The sequence below is a fragment of the Euphorbia lathyris genome, chromosome 3 (genome assembly GCF_963576675.1).
Source record: "Euphorbia lathyris chromosome 3, ddEupLath1.1, whole genome shotgun sequence".
NCBI classification, from domain to species: domain Eukaryota; kingdom Viridiplantae; phylum Streptophyta; class Magnoliopsida; order Malpighiales; family Euphorbiaceae; genus Euphorbia; species Euphorbia lathyris.
The window spans coordinates 66,334,757-66,340,197 of NC_088912.1; positions in this window are offsets into that span (position 1 = coordinate 66,334,757).

The window sequence follows — 5,441 nt, forward strand, 5'->3', positions numbered from 1 at the left end:
GCATTTATATTTCTCTCTCAAAATATTCCCAAACTCTCTAAAACCTCACTGAGAATATGACAAAAATCTCTATGAACATCTCCGGTGCCGGTCACTCCCAAAATCGCTCCGATGACAATCCCACTTCTCCTACCCAGCGTAATCCCACTACAGCTGCTACGCCGAGCAAGAAAGCTCAAGCTGTCCTAGCTACTTCTTGCAAAGGGAAATAGCAGACGAAGGACAAGGGTAAGAAAGTCGAACAACGCACCTACACTAAAGTCTTTGAGAGTGTGAGGGGTGGAAGATTGATCAATCTCGTTGGTTCTCACCCGGATTCGTGGATGCCGAGCAACCTTTTTGCGAGTGGATCAAGAAAAATGGCTGGACCGAGCTGTTCTCAGTTCGTGAGTATACTTACCCTGAGTTGGTACGCGAATTTTACGCCAACCTGAAGGTCGCCAAAGATGACAGGAACTACCTAGCCACTAATGTTCGAGGAAAGAACATCTCCATCACCCCAGCGTACCTTGCCTCACTGTTCAAGTTAAAGAACGAAGGAGCTATACTTCGTAAGTCAGGTGATCATGACAAAACCGACTACGTTAAGACCTTCTGCAAACCTGAGGGTCACAAAGGTGAAATCTCGAGCACGTCCATGGGTCAGCATCAAAAGATGGCCCATTATATACTGACAAATTTCCTCTACCCCAAAATAAACTGCACCAACTCAGCAACCAACTTCGAGCAGTGCTTCATATGGCACATGCTGACCTACACGCCGATCAATATACCTGTTTTCATCATCGGTGGGTTTTTACGAAGTACAGGAACCCTTAGGCTGGGCTCCTTCATCACTCGAATCCTCCAGGATCACAAGGTAGATACGGTTTTAGAGATTCGAATTCAGGGAACTGAAATAACAGCTGCTGCCCTGTTTGGTTTGGCATATGACCTACCAATTGTGCCGAAGGAAGGAAAGGGGGAAGCTGAACAGAATGCTGAGGGGGCAAACACTGAGGGGGTTGTGATTCGCAAGAGCAGAACACAACGAAAGAGGAAAGCTGTGCAAAGCACCTCTAAAGGAGCTGCCTCTGCCCCAAAGAGGATCAAAGTTGTATATACCGGAACACAACCTCAAACTCAGCAAAGTCCGGGTGTATCTAGATCAGCTTCGAAACGACCTAGGGAAGCTGAGCCTGAGACAGAGGAAAGGGACGACATTGAAGAGCAACCGCTGAGCAAAAAGAAGAATAGGAAGCTCAACTTTGAGTTAAGACCCATCAAAGCCATACCGACTAACATCGTCGTTCCTCCTAACTCTCACTATGCACAAAGTCAAGGAATTGACGCTGAGCAACAGGCTGAGGAAGAACACGATCAAGATCAAGTAGGCGATCAGCTTGATGAGGAAGAGTTGGATGACCAGTCTGAAGAAGATGCACTGGATGATGAGTCAGATGAGGAAGACAGTGGTCAGGATGACACTGAAGAAACTACTGAGGATGAGCAGTTTGAACCAATCAACACTGAGTTGGTTGAAGAAGAAGAAGCTGAGCACACAGAAACTACTCATGTTGCTCAAGGGGAAAACTCACCTAATGACTCTATCGAGTCCATTACTTGTGATCCCACTCCTCCAAAGCTTAAAAGACTCAGAAAGAAGAGCGTCGTTCGAAAACCGGTCATTGACCTAATGGGAGACTCCCCGCTGATAGATGAAATCACTGACCTTACTGAGGTACATCTCAAATACTTCTCCAACCCTCCTGAGTCTGACCAAGGGCAATTAGAAAATCAAGCCTCTGTTTCTCCAAAGGAACATGCCGACTTGAATGCCTCCGCAAATCCAAGCAATGCCGAGCAATTGCTCGAAGATTCCGCTCCTCAAACTGTTGAGCAAGACAAGGAATTTCCTGCCCAGGTGGATGCTGAACTTCCTCCAATTCCATCACCAAGTCAGCTTCAGCCTGACACCGTGCAAGGAACTCTTTTTGCCGATCCTCCACTTCCCCAAGCAAATGTGCAGAATCAGAATCATTCAACCTCAACTGACAATGCTGGGCCGACCAATGTCGAGCAGAACCAAACATTGCCCCTACTCGGTTCTACTCCACTTCCGGCATCAAGGCCAACACTGGATGGATCTTTTAACTACAACATTGCCTCTGAGTCTGGTAGGCGCATTGTTGACTCAACTCAAGCTCTCATCCAGGACCTCCAAAAATCAAGTACCAATGCCGCTGAATCCAGTTCTGTTGAGCCAACTTCGCTCTCATCTATCACTCAGCTTCTCACCGAGATTAAAGGTATGAAGGACCTTCTGAGTGTTATAACTACACTGCAATCTCAACAGCCCCGGCAGGACTCTATACTGAAACTGGCCGAACTCTAGCTGACCATTGTCAACCATATGAATTCTCTTCAACAGGAATTTCATCAACTGTCAGCTGCGAACTCAGCATATGCCACTTCTGCCGAAGTCCAACATCTTTTTCGCCAACTTCACACTAAGCAAGAGAAAACGAATCATCAGCTTTCCACCTCCTCCCAATGCTCCATTGAGCAAATTTCTGAGGTTGTGCGTCTGCTGAACTTGAATAGGCAAGAGATGGCCACTGACGAGCTTAAAACGAACGAGATTCTGAAGTATTCTCGAGCCATCTACAGCGATGTGCGCAAAATCCAGGATCAGCGTGAGTATTATGATTCATCTCTCCTCAAGATGTTTCATCAAGCTTTTGTAATCCTCACTGACACTATGCACTGGATTGGCAAGTCTCAAGCCGTTGTGTTAAGCATGCTGAGTGCCGCATCTATCGGTATTCCTCGAGACATTATCGATGATGGCGTTCCCATCTTCGACGGAATGAATGAAAGCTCAAAAAAGCTAAAGGCATTTTCTCAACGTCTCGCTCAAGATGCCAATGACTCAACCTTCATTTCCAAACCTGATGATGGCAAAAAGGGGGAGAAAGATCAAGCCCCAAGAACTCAGCAAGCTTCAGGTAGTCAGCAACAGAAGGGCAAGGGCAAACAAAAGTAGCGTAGCTTATATTGAATAGGATAGCTAGCTGTTGTCTTTTGAAACTCTATATCTGTTCTTTTTGTTAACTCTGTTGTGCTGACTTAAAACAAATTATATGCATCTCTATCTCTTTCGAAATGACTACCTATATGTGATGCTTACTTAAGTAATTAATATAATTTGTTAAAAACGCATCTTCATTGAATCATTTGTGCTTTACTGTCCATATTATTTGATGATATGACTGCTATGTTGATCATGCATGTTGACCACTTCTTATATGTCGATTTAACTAAAACTCATTGAACAAATCATACTCAGCGCTCTCTGATAGTTAAAACCTTCCGCGTAAAACTGAGTTAAATAGAATATGTTCCATGAGCTGACCTATCTCTGAAAACTGACCTTAGACTTATTCAATTAAACCTTGAAATGTTTAGAGTAAAACTAAGTCAGTAGCTCAACCCTTACGGGGGAGTTAATTACTTTAGGTCAACTATCATGGGGGAGCTCAACACTGAGTTCTTCGACTGAATATTTTTGCCAACATCAAAATGGGGGAGTTTGTTGAAACACCTTTCCACATGATTTTGATTTGACAAAATTATTTAAGTAAAAATATTCTAACACATTAAATTTAATAAGCTTTGATTTATTACACTAATGTGTTTGTTCAATGTTGAGTTTAATTGTATATAAGACATTGAGAATAAAAAGACCAAAGGCCCATTAAGTGGAAGTCAAGTCCAAGTCAACATATCAATATCATTCGGCCCAAAAGATTCCAAAACGGAGCCGTATCAACTAAAACGACGACTCAGCAAGAGAAGGATCGAGAAGCCTTCGTGGCAAAAGCTTCAAGATGAAGCTGCTGAGTTGGACGACAAAGCAGTCAGGACAGCGGCAGAAAATGTTCAACTTCTAGACTAAGTATTTCTACTTTGGGTAAAGTTCAGAAGGCACAGAAAGCTGTCTCGTGGAATTTTCCATAAATGGTGAAACATTCTGCCAAAGACTGACGAAGACAGAAGATGCAAGAATTCTATTGGCCAACGACGCTGAGCACGCACAGAGTGACAACGATAGGAAGCCGTTTCCCTCCAACGGTTATTTCAAAATTCGAAATGACCAGGTGTCTCAAGTGTCACTATATAAAGGCCATCCATTTGCTTCAATCGATGCAGATCTTCAACTAGCAATCACGCTGACCAAATTCATACTCGAAGAATCTGTGAGAAAAGCAAAGCAAATACCTTACACCAATTTCCATACTTTTGTGTAAAAGTCTAGAGTGATTTCCAATCATCTAAAGTGTCTTAGCAATTGTTGTTTAGGACAATCTCATTATCATTTCTAGAAGTATAGAAAGGAAAGGCTGAGTACTCGGTTATAGTACTTAGTGATAGAATAGGAGTGAGTAGGGGTATAGAGGAAGGTACTCTTGTTATACTCAGCTTCTGGTTGTAAAAGGTTTGGTGCTCTACCTTTAAATAGCTCAGTAGAGAATTCGAAAGCTCAAAACGTGTTCCGGGGACAGGACGTAGGCATAGAGGCCGAACCTGGATAAATCTGCTGAGTAACATCTCTCTAGCCTTAAACTCCTTTGATATATATATTGCTTGCTTGAAAACTGACTAAGTAAAGAGGTCACGCTGAGTTGTGTGCATTGAGTATATGAGTTCAGGAATAGACTCAAGTGCTATCTCCTGACTTAAGGAAAGAAGCTGACTTAGTCACTAGTTGACTAAGCTAGTGTCTTAAAATCACTCAGCGCGCTGTGTAATTCTCTTCATAAAGAAAAAGAAGTCAGCCTAAACGAACAAATTTTAAAATAGTTCCTATCCCCCCCCTTTGGAACTATACTTGTTACGTTATAAGGGACCAACAAGTGGTATCAGAGCCTAAAAGCTTTCATTGGCGGCTGGGACAGAATTCTTTGCTTGGTTCTCCCTCGAACGAAATCGGATCATTGCCCGATTCTTCTCTCATGTTTCAATAGGGCTGCCCGTAAGGGAAGATTTTGATTCTACTCCATGTGGACCACTTATGATTCATTACACAAGCTTGTTGTTGATCACTGGGCTTCCTGCTCTCTCTCGCTGCCACCAGCTCTGCTGCTTTGTCATAAGCTCAAATCTCTTCGACCTAAGCTCAGAACCTGGAATCTTGAAGTCTTTGGGAGAGTGGAAAACAACATTGTCGCTGCTTTGAAGAAGCTGGAAGAAGTACATGCTCTTATTTCCAGAGAAGGCCTAAACGACATCCGTATTGCTCAGGAGAATGATGCACAACGTGATCTTGAGATTCAGTTGCTCAGACAAGAAATGCTTCTCAGGGATAAAAGTAGAGAAAAATGGCTTAATGTCAGGGATCGGAACTCTTCCTTCTTCCAGCGCTCGGCAAAAATCAGAAAGGTTCAATCCTTGCCGGATAG